Source organism: Chlorocebus sabaeus, chromosome 10, assembly GCF_047675955.1.
Source record: "Chlorocebus sabaeus isolate Y175 chromosome 10, mChlSab1.0.hap1, whole genome shotgun sequence".
NCBI classification, from domain to species: Eukaryota; Metazoa; Chordata; class Mammalia; order Primates; family Cercopithecidae; genus Chlorocebus; species Chlorocebus sabaeus.
The window spans coordinates 42,645,606-42,667,610 of NC_132913.1; the positions used below are offsets into that span (position 1 = coordinate 42,645,606).

The 22,005-nt window shown below is 35.8% G+C and overlaps 1 pseudogene; it reads left to right on the top strand.

The window, feature by feature from the left end:
- Nucleotides 1-13,326: 13,326 nt before the first annotated feature.
- On the top strand, nucleotides 13,327-13,958 carry LOC103217115 (peptidyl-prolyl cis-trans isomerase A pseudogene; annotated as a pseudogene).
- The last annotated feature ends 8,047 nt before the right edge of the window (nucleotides 13,959-22,005 follow it).

The following is a 22,005-nucleotide window of genomic DNA, read 5'->3' on the forward strand; positions in this document are numbered from 1 at the left end:
TGATGTCTTATCATTTGGGTCAAAATTTCTACTTTAACATCTGGTTATGTTAGGAAGATAATCCAGATGCTGGGCAGTTAACAAGACAAATTTCAACCATGGTAACTTTCCTCTAAATGTGCTCAGTTGTCAACTTTCCTTTTAAAGACTGACACAATATGTCAGTTGTGTTTTGAGCAGAGCAGAAGATGAAGAGAAGGCAACTGGCATTTACTGAGAACATGCCATATAAAAGATATTCTGCTAGGTGCTTTCACATAAGAGAGGTAATGGATTTAGAAAAGAAAAAGTGTGGGGAAGTTGAAGAGGAGATGATATACTACTACTAGGAAAATATTTACATTGATTTCATTCAGCGAGAAGATTATTAGCAGAGTGAAGAAGTCTCCCATCCTCATTAAATGTTGACTTTTGTCACCAGTCTTTTTTCCTTTTATTTTTAGTTGACATGTAATAATTGTACTTATTTATGGGATATAGAGTGATATATTGATGCATATATACAATGTGTAATGATCAAATCAGGGTAATTAGCATATCCATTACCTCAAACATGTATCATTTCTCTTTTGTTATCAGTTCTGTGTTCTCTCTCCAGTTGAACTAACATTTTCTTCATACAGATGGGTAGACTGTAATATGGATCCTTATGATTCAACTTTCAGTTCTCTTTTTAACTACCTTTTCTTAGCTATCCTCAGTATACTTCCAATCTTTAATCTCTGAATTAATTTGAGAAAATTCAATGAAAACACATACAAAATTATCAGGATAATTTCACATAAACGGACTCTATCAAATGCTAAGAGTATGCCTCTCTTAATGTGTAAAAAAATACCAAACATTAGGTAAATTCAATTTTCACTAATGGAAAAAGGAAATTCTCATATACATGCTCCTGTTTGAGCAGATTCTCCTGTTAATCAATGGGTCTTTCATTTTATGTATGAAATGTTGTTCCCCCAAAATATACCTAAGATAATGTCTTCAAAATGCATGGGAACAGACTATTTTTAAGGCACTGTAATTTTCACATATTTATATCATGGATAAATTTTACTCAATAACTTAAATACTTTTACTTATGCATCACTGTCTTTGGTAGTTCTAATTTGAAGAGATTGGTTTTTTATCTACATTTGCTTTGGACACAGTTTTCAATCAGAAAATGAGTTATGATTGGCTTCCAAGAAAGGTGTTGTCCTGTATTCTACTAATTTTAGAAAGTACACAGGACCAGTCTCAGAATGGAGTATGTGCAAACACCATATTATTTACAGCAAACTAAATATAATGCCTTGATTTGGCACTGCCTGCTTGATATTTCTCTTGAAAACTGTTACATATGTTTGTTTTGAGTTTCTGCCAAAATAGCAAGATTGTTAAATATCTTTCATGTACTTCTTGTTAAATGCAAGGAAGGAATTATAGATTACCTTAGCTTAACTTTTATACAACAGTCCAATGGGCACTAAATCTTTTGGAAGAAAAAATAAATATTCAAACTATAAAGAAAAATTTACTATTGTAATCACAAAAGTATTACGATTGTTAACATGCCAATATTCAGTTTAATACTTAACCACCTCTACCCATAATAATGTGACTCACTTCTAAATTATATGTAGAATACAGTAAGATTGTAATTATGTGGGGGCTGATTATCTAGGTTGCCAATTATTCAAGGCTTTTGCCTCCCCTTCTTCTTCTTCTTGCTGTCCACCTTTTGGACAGTTATCACCTTGTTAGTATTTCTACTCCTTGCTTGTTAGTGAGATTGGCAGGGGAAGGGAAAAGGTGTGAACACTTAAATCAGTAGATATTATTACTTGCAAGAATTTTCCATAAAAATTGGTGTGGAAGAGTTTGAAGCTAATTGCTAAAATCACACTAGGGATATGTGTATTTCACTTATTCTTGTTTATACAGCCCTCCATGTATCAGAGAGAGTTATAAGTAAGATGTAAGCTTTACAAGGGACAGAAAATCATTTCTGATGGTACTTTTTAAGAAAAATATTTTAAATAGAAACTATTTGAAGAACCTTATATAAAATAACCGATCTTAATAATTCAAATTTGTATGCTTCAGGCAATTATATTAGAAAATATTATATTTGCTCCCCAGTGGAACTATTCAAACACATGATTAATTAAACTTGTACCAAATATGCTTGATGTGGCTTTTTCATTGGGAAAAATACAAATCTGAAAGTGAATGTTTTATATATTTATATTTTTCAGGTATTACAACACATAATCTGTAAGTTTAAATATTATAATCTCTTGTGTTTAATTTTTTATTTCTCCTTTCAGCAAATCTGGGTATATATGAAAGTATTTTCCAAAATCTATTTTTAGACGATATAAAATTCACCTGAATTAGAACATATCCCTTTTGTTCACTTTCTCTAAATCTGAAAACTTCATGTAAACATTCACTTTTCAATTATTCACTCATAAAATATTTATTGAACACTAACTCTATACACAACACGCAACAGACATTGGAGATAAAGTGATAAGCAACCCAGACGTTGCTTTACTCTCACAATGCCCCCAGACCAACAAAGACAGACATTAGTCAAATAATGCCACAATCTCTTTTGCACTCACTATTCAAGGTGAACCCTACCACAGAATGATGTAGAGAGCAGAAGGAATAATCAAAGTACCCAAGTTTACTAGACTTCTGCAATTTCAGGCCAACTAATGGACTCCTTGAGTGAGATTTTCCACCTTTCCCTAGGTCCACTATTACCACCCTGAAGCTGATAATTGGAACATATGAATCAATGTGGAGTTACAACAACATGATTTAGAAGGATACATTTTGGAGATGGTGAGAAAACCAGTAGGCCTATAATATTCCAGGAAATCACCTATAAACATGCTTGATTTTGTATATTTGTTTATAACCTGACAACATTCTCTGTTCTCTCTTTTGTCTTTGGTGAAGATCCCAATTAGTACTACTCTCAGTGATCTGGGTTTTTTTCTTTTTTTTTTTTTTTTCCTGCCAGTTTCCAAAATATCACTTTTTAAAATGACTAAATTTGACTTGAATGTTAATATTATTATATTATGGGAATGGTTTATTGTTTTAAGCTTCCATGTCATGCAATGGATAGGTTTTCTGTAGTGCAGTTGATAAAAATTTATCTTAGACTTCTATCATTAAAAAAGGGCTAAAAAAAAAAAAAAAAGCATTTATGTGCATTTTGTGTTCCCTCTCCAATTGAATTAAACCTTTTCTTCATCTATCTGGGCAGTCTGTAATATAGACTTACAATTTAACTTTCAGTACTTTCTGAAAGTTACCTTTCTATTGTATCTTATATCTCCAATTTATGGTTGATAATAAGCAAATCTTTTTTAAAAATATTGACTATTATGATGGGTAGTGAGTGATCCAGATGGTGTCATTCAAGATGGTGGAGACTTTGTCATATTGGACACCTGATGACAAAATCTCTGCCCTGACCTTCTTTGAATGTGTAGCCTGAATGGGAAATAACTTTTGTTTCTTAACTGAGAACCTGCTTTGTTTATTAATGCAGCCTACCTGGCCTATCCCACTATTATATTTTTAAAAATACCAGTTATCTCTATGATATGTCTACTTACTTCTAAAGTAGGATTAAAAAGAAAACTAATTCCCAATTATAATAATTATCAACAGACAGGCAGCTATAAGATACTAATAACAGGGAAGTGGCATTTTCTCTTGTGTGTTATTCCCATTTGAGGTGTTTATAGAAGGAAAACAAAATGCTATTAATAATAATTTTAATCAAATATTTTATATAGTAAGAAGAATTTCTATGTCATGTGTGTACATTTATACTTCAAAAAAAATGAAGATTTTATTGAATAGAAGTCTTTCTTTGTAGACTGCAGTAATTGAGCCCACGCATTACATTATTGTGGAGGGATAAGAAGATTTTGGTGGATACAGTAGTCAGATGCACTTTCACATAGAGTTTAATCAAAATTAGGGTCATGATTAAAGCCATTGTAGTTATTAATTGAAATATTTTTCTAAAGCATTAAATTTTTTAAAATATATTTTCAAGTGAAATAGAATGAGAACATTTGTGTCCTCTTGAGGTGATGACTCAGGCATAAAATGGAACACAAGATGAATACTTACCACCTTGATAGTCAAAAGAGGTCCTGCTCTGTGCTTCCAAGACAACATGGGACTTGCCCATTTGAATCATGTTTATGACACATCTTTTCCTTATCTGGACATATCTATGCCAGAATATGTTCAATCTACACTTCTGGAACTTGATCAATCTCTTCCTTACATTCATCAGGAACTCTCTAATTGCTGATTAAGAACATGGAAAATTTTTACTATGTACACTGACAATATTCTGTTTAATTAGCAAGGTCCTCTGGGAGCCTATTTCCTCTAGTTAAGACACTGAGTATGCTGACACCCTAAGCCCAAATGACAAAAGGCAGCAGACTCTAGCTTGTCTCATGCCAAAGCAAGTAGTCACCGCACCTGGCAAGTTGACATATCTATGGTTCTTACTATCCACGACTATTTTATGGATTTATGCTATCGCAAGGACCAAATTTTCATCAGGGATTAATTCCATTGATGTGAAATTACATGATTATACTTTAAAAAAATGACACATCAGCCAGGTACGGTGGCGCATGCCTGTATCCCAGCACTTTGGGAGTCTGAGAGGAGTGGATCATGAGGTCAGTAGTTCAAGACCAGCCTGGCCAACATAGTGAAACCACGTCTCTACTAAAAATACAAAAAAAATTAGCCGGGAGTGGTGGCAGGCCCCTGTAATCCCAGCTACTCGGGAGGCTGAGGCAGAATAATCACTTGAACCTGGGAGGCAGAGGTTGCAGTGAATCAAGATCTCACCACTGCACTCAAGCCCCGGTGACAGAGTGAGACTCTGTCTCAAGAAAAAAAAAAAAAAGAAGATTGATACAGACTGTGAACACTTTTGCCAACTACAAAGTTAAAGAGAACAGCATTCACAGACTACACTCTCACTTGTGACACTAACTATGAGCATGCTGGCTACTGTATAGTTAAACAATCCACACAAGATCCTTCTCTCTTCTAACATCAACTGGAGGATTGGAAATTTCCCAAATCCCCCTAAGTTTTGGTCAGTCACTAGAAGGACTCTCCAAACTGATTGAAAGTTATTACACTCATAGTTGTGATTTATTACAGGAAAATATACTGATTAAATCAGCCAAGAGAAGAGGTGCATAGACTGGAGTACAGAAAATACTAAATACTTACATTGTCCTCTCCTCATCAAGTCAAAATACATGACTTTCTGAGCATCAGTATATGACAGTGCACACAAAGTACTGTCAGCAAGGAAGCTCACCTGAACCTCAGTGCATGGAGTTTTTATTGGAAGTCCATTATACAAGCATGATTAATTAATTGATTGCCCATATGATTGATCTCAGTCCTCAGGTCAACTGATTCTATGTGGCACAAAGCTTCTATCTGAAGTCATAATGTTATTTTTGGCCAGCTTGAGGCCCCCAAGCAAACCAAGATTACTGATCGGGAGCTGAGGGCAAAGGCCTGATCTCATTTGGTAAAAGATTACATTCTTTCCTACACATATGCACAGTTTATGATTTTGCAACTAATATTTAAATGGTGATTCTGTGTCTTTTATATGTTTTTATCTAATATTTATATATTTTTGTCTTAAAAAGGAAGAAGTTTCTAAGATATTTCTAAAAATTCCTAATCCATCTTTAAAATCTGTACTATAAAGATATTAACATTTTTTCTTGCATAATTTCCATTATGATTATTTATAAAGCTAAATACTGACCAACTGTTGCTGTCACTAGCAAATTGGCAGTAATTCTGACTTAAACTGCTATGTGTATGTGTGCATGTATGTTTGTGTGTGTATGTGTTTGTCTTTATGTTGTCAATGTAAGATATCTGCTGGTAATTTTATCAGGTTATGGAAGTCAGTTGATGATCAAATAATAGGAACTATAACCAAGTTATTGAATTGGATCACATGAATTCAATTTTAGGCGTACTAATTGGTATGAAGAATCTTAATTTTGTTTTTATTAAACATAATAGAATTATATTTTAGTAGATAAGTATAGGTCATCTGTTTAGGAAACAAGTCTATTTATTGATAGTATGTATACTCTTTAACCCATAACTTTTTAAAACCAAATTCCTTACGAGACCTAGTAGTATGCACTTAATAAACAGCTGTGTTTTAAACATATATTTAAAGGCCATAATAACTATGCTGTTAAAAATATTGGCTATTGTTCACATTTTTATATACATCATACTGTCTATTTCTTGAATTAATCCAAAGTCTTTATGTAAAGGACACCAAATGAGAAATAGTGCAAAATGACTATATACACATACAGTTAAGATTCAGAAGATAGCAGACAAGTAAGGGAATCATATTTCCATATCCTTAAAACACTGAACTTCTTAATCTAAGCTAAAGAATTGGACACACAAGTAAGAAAAATCAAGAGAGTTATTTTAGCTTAATTAAAAAAAATTCCAGAATAGCTATGCTACTTACAAGGTCCATTCCCCTACTATCCAGGCATAATTCAAAGAAATAGGTTGGGTATATCATTAGTCTTACCAGACAGGTAAGAAGTAACCTTTGAATTTCTAGTGAAATTTTATGAAAATATATGATTTTTCACATTCATTATTTAGCAGGATAAATAAGGATACTTCCTTATTATGCTAGGATGCTGACACAGACAACAGACCAGAATGAAACTCTTTTTTTTTTTTGAAGCAAGTGAGAAATTGTAGCATTACTTTTCCTTTCTCTCTCTCTCCTTTCTTTCTCTTTCTACCTATCTTGTTTTTTCCTTTGTAATATAACAATGTGTCACTCATATGTCCTGAAGTCCTTCAGTGCAAAAGACACATGTCCCTCCTTCCACTCCTGATCATTATCCCCATCCCATTACATTTCATTCATTTAAATTTCATTTAGCTCCTCTGAGTACATTATTATGCTTTCCTTTCCATTTTTAATTGGAAAACTATATGATTGCTGATATCTATAGCTATATCTATATTGATATATATCAATATAGATATATAGAGATTTTTTTTTTGAGACAAGGTCTCATTCTGTCACCCAGGCTGGAGTGAAGTGGCACGGTCAAGGCTCACTGGAGCCTCCACTGACTAAGTTCAACCAATCTTCCCACTTCAGCCTCCCTACAACCTGGGCCCACAGGCATGTGCCACCATGCCCAGCTAACTTTTTTATTATTTGTAGAGATTGCATCTTGATACGATGCCCAGGTGAGTCTTGAACTCCTGGCCCAAAACAATACTCCTGCCTTGGCCTCTCAAAGTGCAGGGATTACAGGCCTGAACCACCAGGCCTGGATGATGAAATATCTTTTTTTGTTGTTGAAAGGAGAATGGAAAAAAAAATTCATATTTTAAAAGCACTAGGTTTGTTAGTGAATGTAAAGTTACTAATTTTATATCAGCAAAGGTAGAAAATTGTGCTTAAATACAATTTAACTAGACATTTGCAATGGAATTGGTATACTACATTGTAATGGATGCCAAGCATCAAAATATAAGATATTATTAGAACACTGCTGTAAAAATTAAAACTATTATAGAGTATTAATTTGTGTTGGGCATTTGTAAAACATTAGAAATCTCCAGAGCAGCTGTGCCATATTTTCACATTCTATACTTTCCCAACATAGAGTCATAGAGGTAGCTATAACAGAGTGAAAAATTAGGTTTTGAAAGTACTACTACATTTTTCAGAGTTTTTGATTATGCTATTGTACTTTGAAATGGAGAAGATGCTTCTGGGATTTACGATATAGTGGTTTCCTTAGCTTATTTGACTATGAAACCTATGTTCCTGGGAAACCTAAAAGCTACTTTGTGGACCAACCAAGTAATTTACCATTTTTAAATTCTAATGGCCTAGAAAGCATTTTTTCATTTCATCTGTTAAACAGAATGATTTTAGGGCCTCCCTTCTGGATCTAAATGGCTTAACTCTTACAAACAATTCCCCAGTAGTAAGGAAAATGTAAATATCATGGGAAATCAATTATCATTGTACTTACATGTCAATAGTGTTGTATTTATGTTCTATGAGTAACATTAATTGAAGATATGGGTATAATTGAACTCATGAAAGAAAAAGAATCTTTTCAGAAGGCAGCAGAATAAAAGAAAACTTGAGTACTAACATCTACAGAATTGTTGAAATTAGCAATGAAGGAAAGAGACCACCAGATATACAAAACTGAACTAATTTTCAGAAGAGCAATAAATATCCTTATATCTTATCTGAATTCTACTCGAAGTGTGAGAAAATATCTTGCAATCAGCTTTTCTCAGGTTAGTCAACATTATGAAGGTAAAGCAGGAATTATAAAGAACACAGTAAGTATAAACAATAAACTATTGTGTCATGATTTAAAAGCAAATGTATAGCATTTAACTTTTTACCTTATCGAAGTTATATATACTTTCACATATTCAGTTTAAATTTAGAAAGCTGCTTCATGCTAAATTTTAATGTAATTTATAGCTGATACAATATGTTTTTAAGTGTTAAAATTTGGACCTCAACTCCTAGTGTTATTTGTTTGTAATATAAATCAACATGATTTTTATCACTTTGGCTTATACTATTTTTTTCCAGCATTATAACCCACCACTAGGTATGAGAACTGTAGTCAACCTGTGAAAAACTAACACTGATGAAATGAAAAGAAAAATAATAGACATAGAAAGAATTTGTTTTAATTTGAGCAGGGCCTCTTTCCAGTGTTTATTCAGGAAAACATTAGGAAAAAAAACAATGTTTCAAATTTCTTAAACACAAGAAGATTAGGTTTTCAGTGGCAATTCTTATCTGCATGTGGGCTGCAACAATTAGGCATTGATTTTTGCTATTTCTGAAATTGCATTGCAGCTATCTCTTTCTCTTTTTTTTATTTCAAAAGGCAGATGTTAACTTAGCTGTAAAGAAATCACCCTATTTCCAATTGCTGTACACTGTCTTTGTTACTAAGTATTCCCAAGTGATCAAGAATAATTTTAAGTTATGCTTTGGTGTATTGAGGCTCTGGGACTAAAATGTCAAATTAGAAAGAGAAATATGGGCCAAGCATCTTCCCTTGTGTCTTTTCCAACAAAGTGCCCTAAAATTGAGGATCCTCAAATGTTTGAGTCAGAATCCAAAAAGCTTGAGCAAATACACTCAAATTTTATCAATGCTGATTGACATTTTTCACATATTGAAGACAATATCAAGATATCCCATGAAGAAAATAAGTATATAATCTTGTACATGCAAAATGCCAACATAAGCATTCAAGTAACTTTATTACTGCAATAGGTGATTGACACAGTTGGTATAAATAGTGAGTGAGTATGTAGGCAAAGGAAGAGTTGATTTGATTGACAACCTCCAGGCTTGAAGCATTTTACAGCTATGCATCTGGTGTTGCAATAACTTTGTGAAAAGAAAGACACACAGGAAATGACTTCTCTCAGGTTAAGTTTATAGCCGTAACATTTCTAGTTTTATTAAATACTTCATGCTATGGTTTAATATCTGTCCCCTCCAAAACTCATGTGAAATTTAACCCCCAATGTGGCAGTATTGAGAAGTGAGGCCTTTAAGAGGTGATTGAGTCATGAGGGTTCTGCCCTCAAGAATGAATTAATTCATTCATAGATTAATAGATTGATGGATTAATTGGTTAATGGATTAGTGAGTTATCGTGGGAGTGGACTGGCAGCTTTATAAGAAGAGGAACAGAGACCTGAGCTTCCAAGCTCAAGCCTCCCATCATGTGATACTCTGTGCTGCCTGGATATTCTGCAGAGTCCCGACCAGCAAGAAGGCTTTCACCAGATGTGCCCTCCTGATGTTGAAATCTTCAGTCTCCATAACTGTAAGAAATAAATGGTTTTTATGCATAAATAACCCTTTCCTGGGTATTCTGTTATAAGCAACAGAAAATGACTAAGACACTTTAAAAATATAATTTTAAAAAATATATACAAACCCATATTTTGTACTTTCAATTTATGGAAGTTTGACCATTGAAGTATATAGGTATTAAATATATAAGTATTATGTGTGTGTATGTCTATATTCATATGTAAGTACATATGCAAATATTCATCACCATCGCACTAGCATCTATCTACGTTTTCTTGCTTCTCTTCTAGTTAGTTCTGATTTTCTCACTATGCTTAGTTAATACAAGTGTAGTAGAAATGTTTGTTGTACTTCTGTTTCTTCAAAAGAAAGATGTTACAATCTTCTGTCCGCTTTCTCCATGGTTGTACTTTGAACACAGCATGAATTTAGGACTTCTTTCAGTAGTCATTCTGTACCATATGGATATAAGCCAATGACTTAGAGGGAAGGTCCTCAGAATGCCTTCAGGCAGGGGGAGACGTATAGGAAGCAGTCAGCTTTTGCAGGAATTGTGTGAATCTCTAGAGTGGGCTGAAAGGACAGTCCAGGACACTGACAGGGACTTAGGTTTCTGATGTTTTGTGAATTACCAAATGTGGCCTGGACTGTAGATTTAATTTACATTAAAGAGAAACATATTCTGATCTTTTTAAAGGAATTATCTGAATGTTTCAAACACTAAATTGATGGATCCCTAGGCTTCTTCTTACACCTTCTTTACAGAAAAAAGGAAGAAAGAGTCCTTTTATTTTAGAGATGGATACTAATTCATGAAATTATATAAAGGTGAGGATTTGTTCAAAAAGAATTTAGTGTGAATGGTAAGTATGTAAGTAGTGAAGGAGATGTGGGAAGATGAAGTAAGATCAGTGTGTATTGATTCTTGGAGCTGGGGGATGTGTATGTAAGGGATATGAAGTTCTTCATACTGTTTTTTTCTATAAGTTTGAAAGTTTCAATAATAAAAACTGAGAGGATGTACTGAAAACATCCAGAAATGGGGCATGTGTGGGGAGAAAGGAAGGGGAAGATAAAAAGAGAAGGTGACACACACACACACACACACACACAGAGAGAGAGAGAGAGAGAGAATGTCAGAAGACACAGGCAGCAGAAAGAAGTGGAAATAAAAATGGAATACAAATGGCATCAGACTTTTCAAAAGTAACCTTATTGATAGTTTACTATGAAGAAATCCCTTTGAAATTATGAAAGAAATTTAACTCAGAATTTTATATTCAGTTATCAAACAAGTGGAAGAGTAGAATTGAGACTTATTTTTTAAAAACAACATAAGGTTCTCTCTTTTTCTTGGCAAGTATTGGAGAATCTTCTTTTGAAAATGAAAAGTAAACCAAGGGAAAGACACCAGATTCAAGAAACAGAGGAGCTAACACAGAGCAAAGAAAAAGACAGTATGAAGATGACAGTGATGGTCTGCATCTAAAATTCAACCAGGCCAGATTAGATGACAAAGCAAGTGAGAGACTATGAAGTGGGAAAAACATAACTGATACATTAACTAATATCAATATCAATATCAAATTGAGCTTTTGAAAAGTATTTGTGGTCATTGAAAATATCTGCTGGACCATTTCTTTAAAATATTAAAATACATAGAACATTAAGTAAAATCGAGGCAGAAAAGTAGGGTCTGGAGGCAGCAAACATAAGGCCAGTTCATACTGCAGCTATAACAGGAAATATCCTCTTCATAGGGTGTTTGCCATAAATGACTTTATAACTTTATTTCATCTTCTCCATTTATGTAAGGCATACCCAAGAAACAAATGAAATCATCTAGGAGGTATTTAAACTCCCAAAAAATCTGAAACAGGGCCTTTGAGCACCTATGCTCAGGCCCCCTCTCAAATTGTGAAGTGTACTTTCATTTTCCATGAAACCCTTTGTTCCTTCCTTGCTTTGTTTGTGCATTTTGCCCAGTTCTTCAAGATGTCAATAACCTGGACACCTTCTACCAGTGACATATTTTGGTGAGCCAACCAGGTGGAAGAGATAAGCCCAAAATTTGGGATTTATTTTTCCTCCCTTTCTGCTCCGTACAGTGGCTCGCTATCACAATGGCTTTTCCCACCAAACCTGTCCTTCCTGCCAGTGTAACCACATTCCTGCACTTTTCAAGTTAGCCAACCACGTTCAGCTTAGATTGCGCAGTCCAACTCCAACCAATGGAGGCAGCACACAGTAGCACGGACAAGCCACATTAGGGATAAAAATCCCTTCCCTCCTTTGTTTGGGATGCTCTTGTGGTGACCAGACCTGCAAGAAGCACCCTTATGCAGAAGTAAATTTGCCTTGCTGAGAAATCCTTTGTTTAAGTGCTGGTTTTCTTTGCGACTTTGAGCTTTGCTTCCAACAGGACCCTTGGTGGGTCGCGCCTAACCATGGAAACAACTGCAAGTTTCTGGTGGCCAGTGAAACTAGGGGGTTTCCATGTGGAGAAGCCTGAACACAACCACCCAGTTCACTTAAGGGACCAGGGTCTTTTTCATTTTTTTCCCCTCTCTTTCTTTTTCAGTCTTTCAGCAGCTATTTCCTGCTAGCTCCTTGGAAACAGAGGGCAATTGGCTGGGATCCCTTACTGGTACTGCCTGAAGGTTTAGGAATGAATGGGAATAATTGCCCTGCCCCAAAGGGGGAAGGGCCTTTTTTTTTTTTTCAATCTTTTCCACTTGCACATGATCCCTGATCCCTAAGTGTGGTGCAGCTCAGGGCAAACTCGCACATGTTTCAGGCAACTTAAACCTTCTTTTCATATGCTAAATTCTTCCCTTATTGTACTCAACTGGCTAAGGAATAGAAGGCCAACCTGGCATCCAGTTCATGTTACAGTTCATGGCTATTCCCATAAAGCTCTTAGTATGTTCTGGAGGGGAAACCCTGCATGTGGTACCCACTAAGGCCAGAGACGTCTGGAACTCCAAGATTGAATCCCAACAGAGGATGTTCCATGGGTTCTGTGGACCCCAACCACTCCAAAGAGGATGCTCTTGGTAGAGGTTCTGAGGTCCAGTATTAAGCCCTCCTTAGAATTTTATCTTGTAGTTGCAGTGCTGCTTGGCCCCAACATTGTTTGAAATCTGGAGTTCACTGTTAAATGGGAAAGTGGACTGGCTTTGCATGTATCCAGGCTTTCATGCTGCAGTTCTAAGTAGGGGGCCTGGTTGACATGTGATGTCCTCCTTTGGTACTGTTTAGCCCCAGGTCTCTTTAGAGTCTGGGGAGGTTTGGCCTTTAAAAATCAAACTGCCAGCTGCTTTGCAGATGCTGCCGCCAAGGAAAGTCCTGTACTACTAGCCATGGTCAACCCTACCGTGTTCTTCGACATTGCCATCGACAGCGAGCCCTTGGGCCGCGTCTCCTTCGAGCTGTTTGCAGACAAGCTTCCAAAGACAGCAGAAAATTTTCGTGCTCTGAGTACTGGAGAGAAAGGATTTGGTTATACGGGTTCCTGCTTTCACAGAATTGTTCCAGGGTTTATGTGTCAGGGCGGTGACTTCACATGCCATAATGGCACTGGTGGCAAGCCCATCTATGGGGAGAAATTTGAAGATGAGAACTTCATCCTAAAGCATACAGGTCCTTGCATCTTGTCCATGGCAAATGCTGGAGCCAACACAAATGGTTCCCAGTTTTTCATCTGCACTGCCAAGACTGAGTGGTTGGATGGCAAGCATGTGGTCTTTGGCAAAGTGAAAGAAGGCATGAATATTGTGGAGGCCATGGAGCGCTTTGGGTCCAGGAATGGCAAGACCAGCAAGAAAATCACCATTGCTGACTGTGGACAACTCGAATAAGTTTGACTAGTGTTTTATCTTAACCACCAGACCATTCCTTCTGTAGCTCAGGAGAGCACCCCTCCACCCCATTTGCTCGCAGTATCCTAGAATCTTTGTGCTCTTGCTGTAGTTCCCTTTGGGTTCCGTGTTTTCCTTGTTCTCTCCCACACCTAGCTGGATTGAAGAGTTAAGTTCATGATTATGAAATAAAAACTAAATAATAACAACAACAAAAAAAATCAAACTGCCACGGAGACTGCTTTACCAGAAATTTTGGTTCTCAGCTTTCACTGGATTGTCTACTGTGGGAAAGCAAAGCCAGCAAGCTTGTATTGCTGTCTCATGGCTAAGGTTCTAAGCTATTGGATCTTCATTTATGTGTGAGTGTACATGTCTAGATGTTTTTATTTGTATGTACACTTACTGTTAAATGTTGTGTCTACCAAATTGGCTTATAAGTAAAAGAGAATTCATAAATTAAGTAAATAAGTCTAAGCAATTTTCAAGTTCACGTGACTTAAAGTATAACTTTACTAAACAAGCTAGATTTAAAAGTATTGGTAGAATAAAAATAGAAATGCCTTCGGAATTGTTTGCATGCATTTTTTTTTAAATTTTATGTTTGTTTTTGCTAGATATTTTAAAATGTCAGTGTTAATTCAAGCTGGGAGCTGCTTGGGGCTAGCCTGCCCCCGATTCTATTCAAAGTTCCACTAAGGTAAATGTGATCTGAAATCTCCCAAGCCTCCTTGCCTGGAGTTTTCCTGTGTTTCTGAACCAAACCAATGTTCATTTTACATATGTTGATTGATGTCTCAAGTTTCCCTTGTTAAAAAATTGGCCTGTCGTGGTGGCTCACGCCTTAATCCCAGCACTTTGGGAGGCTGAGGCCAGCAGATCACTTGAGTTCAGGAGTTTGTGACCAGCCAACAAAGTGAAACCCTGTCTCTACTAAAAATACAAAAAACAAATTAGCTGAACATGGTGTTGGGCACCTATAATCCCAGCTACTCAGGAGACTCAGGTAGGAGAATCACTTGAACCCAGGAGGTGGATGTTGAAGTGAGCTGAGATCGCGCCACCGCACTCCATCCTGAACAACAGAGTGAGACTCTGTCTCCAAAAATAAAAGAAAAAAAGAAAGAAATTAAGTACAATGAATAGGACAACTGTTTCAGGTAAACTTTTTGTGTAAACTGTCATTTCCAATTAAGAAAGGGTTGTTATACAGGGAAATATGTTTCTAAAATTGTGAAATTGTTCTTATCTATAAATGCCCATATCTGATAGTTCAGTATTTCTTGCTTTTTAGGATTTTACTACAGTTCTAGGTTTCTAGGTAACACGTAATTATGTATACATTATGTGCCAGAAGGGATTGTGTTATTAGTGAAAAAAAAAAAAAATTCTCTAATTCAGAGGTTGTCTAAAAGTTAGTTAAATTAAGATTTGAAAAGGTTATTTATGAAACAATGTAGTAAGGAACCATTAAGTAGTGGAGAAAGATGTGGAAAAGTTTAATAACAAAATATTATTTAAAACCTGATAGAGAATTGAAAGCATTTGGCTAATTAACATTTTCATAGTTAAAGCTCTTAGTCTTGATTAAAGTAAAAAGTAATGTAAAAATGCTTTGGGAGTTTGGCAATTCTTTTTAAATATAGTTAAACACGAAGCTGAATTTAGTGTGCAGCCAAATTTCACATACAAGGCTTGCATTGTTTCACACTGTGTTTACTATTGTGGGTGGATAGTGCTGGAGTACTTATTGGTCATGTGCCTACAGTGGATTTCTCGATTGCACAGAATGTATAATGATATTAGTGAACTTAAGGATATTGAATTGTGTATCAGGAATAAAATATTCAGTATGTGGGTTTTCTAGGGCCCTAGGTAACAACTGTAGCCTCCAGGGTAAATTGAGTAGGAAAATTCAGGGTTGGTTTTTTTGTTTATTTGTTCTTGTTTCTAAGTTTCATTCGTTTGCTGTTTATTCTCCTCTAGCTTTGCTTGTTTGTCCATCTATTTGAAACCAGGATGCTTTTTTGTTTCTAGTGGAAGGCTTTTATTTGGTTCTGTGAATAGTTATTTTGTTTCCTATGCATTTCTAGCAAGTCATCATTCATTCCATTCATCTGGAATTCCTAAGCTACCTTTGTCAGGCTGCAGAATTAATGGAACACACCAGCTTTTTATCCTTAAGCTAACTTTTTGGATTTTAGGCTTCCAGATACTTTAAGTTTGTTGAGTATACTCTTACAAATAAAATGCAAGTCATATTTGTCTCTCTGCCTAGTTTCTCCAAAATTTGTAAACCTTCTATGAATATTCTGAATTAATGGCAAAGTGTCTGTTTGCATACAGTCAAGCAGGGTTACCACGGCTGCTCGGGGAGAGAGAACCCAGAAACTTGACATGCCGGCAAAAGGGTAAGCATTTCTTACCAGTCAGTCTCTGGCCTCTTTCTCTCTGTGCAAACTGTTAATCTCCTCTGCAGCGTTTTAAATTAATTGCTTTAATAATAATAAGAGTTTAAATCAAATATTTTGTCAGAAAAGTGAAAAACTTAATGCCTTTTATTTTGTTCATGTGACTTGAGTAATCTTTGGGAAATAAAGATGATTTTAAATATTATTGATAAAATACAATTGTCTTCAAAATGTAAACATGTAATCTAAGTTATGTTCAAATGTTAGGTTTGCTAAATGCTTTATGGTCATAAACTGCTTCTTTGGCTTTAGAAAATTGTTTAACTTGCCTGCTTTTCAGCAAGGTAAGGCCTGGGGACATGTGGAGTTGCCCACGCCTCTAGCTACGCTGGAAATAGTCAAACCTTAACAGAACATAACTTACCAGGTTTTACATTAAAGTTAAAATTGCTAAGAGTCACCATTGTAAGTTAAAATTGCTAAGAGTCACCATTGTATCATGCAATTAAGACTACTAGAACAGTTTTACAAGCAAGGTGTGTGAAAACAGTAGAATGTGTTTTTATTTTATAAAAGGTTATAAAAGATTTTTATTTCTTTAAAATTTCTCAGTCACCATTTTGGCAAAGTAATAACACGGTAATTTGGAATTCCAAAATCAAACAGCAGTTTCAAAATTATTTTTCCTAATGTCTGGCTTTCTGGATGGGTCAGAGGGCCCCTGAAAACATCCAGAAAAGAAATTATTTGACATGTTTAGTTACATGGGATTGCCAAAATGATATTCAATCTTATTTAGGTTATATTTTTGTAAGTAATACTAACATATGTTCCAAAATTGCATAGGATTGCTAAAATTCTAATGTCTGAGTAATGCACTATCAATTATTTTTAACATTTAACGTGGTTATCATGTTATTATAAACAACAGAAATAACAAAATTTCCTTGTATAAAGCTACTAACCGAAGTAGAACAAAAGTTAATTAAATATCAAGAAAACACTTTCATGTTAAACCAGATAATACTGAAATTGCTTAAAATAGTTTATAACCAATGCTTGCTCTCATACTCTTGGGAAAACAAAGCTTCAGACACATTTGGTCAACTGCTTGGCCATTTAAACATTTTATAAAGGGATTTCATTCAATTGTCAGTTTCAATGCATGTTTTCTGGTTGTATAAAAGCTTCCCCATGCAAGAGGGCTGATGTCAGCAGATTATTACGCTACAGTGTATTTTCACCAGGTTAAAAAAAAAGTTTTTTATGGTTTGAACCTTCTGGAAACATCAGAGAAAGACTGTCCTTGCCATCCACACTACAACAAAACATCAGGACCTTGAAATTTGAATTCATAATCTCACAACTGAGAAAGGTCCCTCCATGCTCTTGGTGCACAGCCATTGTAAACCTTAAGGTAAAACTAACCAGGGAAATTTCTCCCAAGAAGAGAATGGCATCCTCGAAATGAACAGCTTTTCCCAAGTTCACAAATTAAGACTTCTATTTCCGTGAAACTCTTACCTTTGAATATTGTTTCTTGCTAATGCCTCTAAGAACATTAGAAGTGGAAAAGGGGTCTGCTATGTGCACTAATGGGGTGTACTTTTATTTGTTAAGGAGTTTGTAGCCAGCCTTATTTATAGATAACCTTATACTTTGATATAAAAGATGAAGACCCAACGCAGGTAAGAAACTTTAATGGTACACATGTTGCCTCATATTCAGTCAAAAACAAAGCATGAGTTTACTTCCCTTAATCCACATCATCGGTTAAAGAGAACATTGCCAAAAGGCCTTCACTATTCTAAAAGGGCATCATTTGTTAGGTCCGTTTTCCATGATTTAAAATTAAAGAAGCAATGGTTAGAAATATATCCCTCATGATAGGCTCTATAGCAAATTATATTGTAAAGTTACAATATAATTACACAACAGACTTTGAATTCTCTTGTGAAAGTTATGCTAAATAATAGAATTGGCTGAACAGAGATGTATCTGCGCAGCTGCTGGCACTTGTGGCTTATGGAGAAATACATCAAATGAAGATTATAGAAATTCAGTGTTAGGGCATTACCAAGGAGACTGCTTAAATGAGTAAACTATTTAGCTCATTCTTTGTTCTATTTGATTCTAGGAGGTTTAGTTTATGGGGTATAAGGAGCATACTCCAAACTCTTGGTATTATTCTCCCAATAGTCAAAACAATAGTGTACCTGGTGCACTGTATTACCTCAAAGGTTTTAAATGCTTGCATGCAGTCATCTCTAGAATGTCATAGGTGTCTCTTCAACTGGAAGAACAGGAGCTGAAAGAAATGTGCAACCATGAGGACTCTGTTACCTGTAAATGAGGCCTTGAGGCCAGACACCCAAAATGATGGTAACTGAGAGTGGTGCTAAAGCCCTAAGTTTTGGTCACACTCTCACCTAAGTGAGAACCTGACCAAAAAGTGGGATTTTTTAAAAAGAAATTCTGGGAGACCATTGTTTTGGACTAAGCTCATGTACTAGGCCCCAACAAACCAAGCCAAATAAAATGGAGTCACTCGTGCTAAGACTTTAAGGAAACACATACATTCTAGAACAAATCAGGTTTTGTTTTTTCTCCTGCAAATCTCTGTAACAAACATTTCTGATAGCATAGGTATCCACCCACTGAAGTCCCCATTAAATCTTTTAACCAAATTCATTTCCTTTTGCCTAGAGACCGTCAAGCTTCAGATTATCATGCAACAAAGGTTCCAGTCAGTTCCAGGTGAAGACACCACCCCTGGAAGTAAAGAAGCTACCCAGCCTCCACTGGACAGAGCAGGGTGAGTTCCGTGATCCCCAGTAGGTAGGGACTATGCCCTAAGCTAGCATGAAGCAGTTACAGAAAAAAGACCATCAGTCCCTCTGTCTCCCAGAAAGATTTATGGGGATCACATCTCTCAGGGTGAGAGATGAGGCAGGAAAATAGGGTCTGGAGGCAGGGAACATAAGGCCAATTCACACTTCAGCTATAACAGAAAATATCCTCTCCATAGGGTGTACACCATAAATGAATTTGTAACTTTACTTCATCCTCTCCATTTACATAGGATGTACCCAAAGTGATGAATGGAATCCTCTTGGGGGTATTTAAACTCCCCAAAATTATTGACTAGGGCCTTTGAGCCCCTATGCTCAGGCCTGCTCCCACACTGTGGAGTATACTTTCATTTTCATTAAAACCCTTCATTCCTTCCTTGCTTTGTTTGTGCATTTTGTCCAATTCTTTGTTCAAGACACCAAGAACCTGGACACTTTCTGCCAATAACAAAAAGAAAAACAATGCCATTATTAATCCAACAAAAATAAAGTAATTCTGAAAGAGTGTCATTCTCCACGTAGAAATGTACAACGTACATTGCCAGAAAATGCAAACATCAACTTGCTTTAACCCCCACTTGCGTTAATTCAATTGAAAAAATAATAAAGGAAAAAGTCCAACTATCAAAAGGTAAATTTGATGAGTTATTTTTAATTCGACAAGTTTATTATTATATTATTATTTAATAATATAGAAGTGAAGTTTATAATTAAGAGCCAAATGAACAGAGCTGAAAATTAGAGGTGGGACAAAGTAATGTTCTTTTTTCAACATAAACTTTTAAGTACTATTTGAGTTACTTTGAAAAATTGGTTATATATATGTGTGTGTATATATATATTTCAAATGATTAATATCAAATACATATCTGTATCCAAATATAACTATATGTAACTTTGTACATATATATGTGGACACATTTGCACAGATTCATACACACACACAAACACATACATACACACACACACACGCTTACAAACATACACCAATGCTGAAAGGTATACTTTCCACTGTTGGAATTGTTATGATGGTTTTGTTTCTATACTAGGCAGCCAGGCTGGCAGCTGCTGTTTGAATTTGCAGAAGTGAAAGTTCATCATGATGTGGGTCTTGTTTGTTCTGCCCTGAGTCATTCGTGTGGCCCTTTTAGTTATGCAAATATGGGGCAAGTAAAAACTCATTGTCCTGAGATTAGGATGTAACAAAACTTTTTTTTTTTTTTTCTCGTATGATTTAGCAAGAAACACCACTATGCAGAGCTCAGAGATAGGTAGAGACTGAACCTATTTTCACAGTAACTCTTGAGACATTCTTGTCCAGGGAGCAAGCAAGAAATTGCAAGTCTCAAATAAAAGTTTTGTTGATGAGAACAAAAATCTGGACAAGTGATTTACCCTTAATATCCTAAGAGCTTGTTGGTTGGAACTGATTTGGGCCCAGTTTATGGCTAATGCTAGAAACTCTTCCAGATTACTGGCCCACGGGTAACAATGTTAGAACTTAAAAAAAAAAAAGTTAGCTAAAGTGAAGTATTAATATAACCTTGGTGCTCAGCTTGAAATCATAACTGGGAAATCCAAATTGTGAAACAAAGTTATGCCAGCAGTGTTAACAAACGCCACCCATTGATGTGTGCAGAATGAATCTCCAAAAGCTCCCTTGTGTGGCTGCAAGAAATAACTGCAGTGGTGAACCAATTAAGATTCTACTTCTTGGGCTAGGAACAGTGGCTCACACCTGTAATCCCAGCACTTCGGGAGGCCGAGGCAGGAAGATCACTCGAGGTCAGGAGTTCAAGACCAGCCTGGCAAACATGGAGAAAACCTGTCTCTACTAAAAATATGAAAATAAATTAGCCAAGTGTGGTGGCAGACACCTGTAATCCCAGTTATTCAGGAGGCTAAGGCACAAGATTCACTTGAACCTGGGAGGTGGATGTTGCGGTGAAGCGAGATGGCACCACTGCACTCCAGCCTGGGCAACAGAGTGAGACTCTGTCTCAAAAAAAAATAAAAAATAAAAGAAGAAGAAGAAGAAAGATTCTACTTCTCTCAGTCTGGCAATCAGAAAAAAGAAAAAAATTATTTCCCTCTACCATGAATAACTGATAGGGTCTTTGCTCAACTTGAGGTGCTGGAGAGGCCTCAAGAAAATGATTGTGGAAGTTCTGCTAACAGGCATTGTGGGAATAGAAGTTAACAGAAAAAATGAAAATTAATTGAGAAAATGATATGAATGCATGTGCAATTTGATAGGGTAGGTTCCATTATTTACATATATGAAAACATAGAGTCATGTGTTCCTTTGTTCTTTATGTCAATTTATCCTCTCTAGCTACCACTTTAGCAACTCAAGTATATAGACATTCCATGGATACTGTTCTTGTTCCAAGTCATACATTTCTGAAATGTCTTCCTTAATACCACTGACTCTCCTTTCTTCTAATCACAATAGTCAATCTTGGAGCCTCTTTCTAACCCAGAGTCAGCGTTTTTTTTTTCTATAAGGGGTCACATAGTAAACATTTTATGCTTTTTATCTATAAGGTATCGTTGCAAACACTCAACCTCCCATTTTAGCAGAAAAGCAGCCATAGATAATTGTAAATAACTAGGCATAGCTGTGTTCCAAGGAAATTTTAATTAAAAAACAGATGTCTGGTCACATCAGATTTGGCCTGTGAACCACTGTTTGTAAGACGTAAAAGTCTCATAGGAAATTTTCTTCCAGGCCTGGAAGGAACACATCTTACTTTCACCCATATACCACTGGCCAGAAATCCCGATTGCAGGAGAAACTGAGATATGTACTCTTCTTGTGTGTCCAAAAGTAGGAAAGAGGATTAGAGGTTGTCCAGCCAGGCTCTGTCACTAAATTTAGTTGAAACTGCTTATTTACTCTACAGTGTCATTTCTAA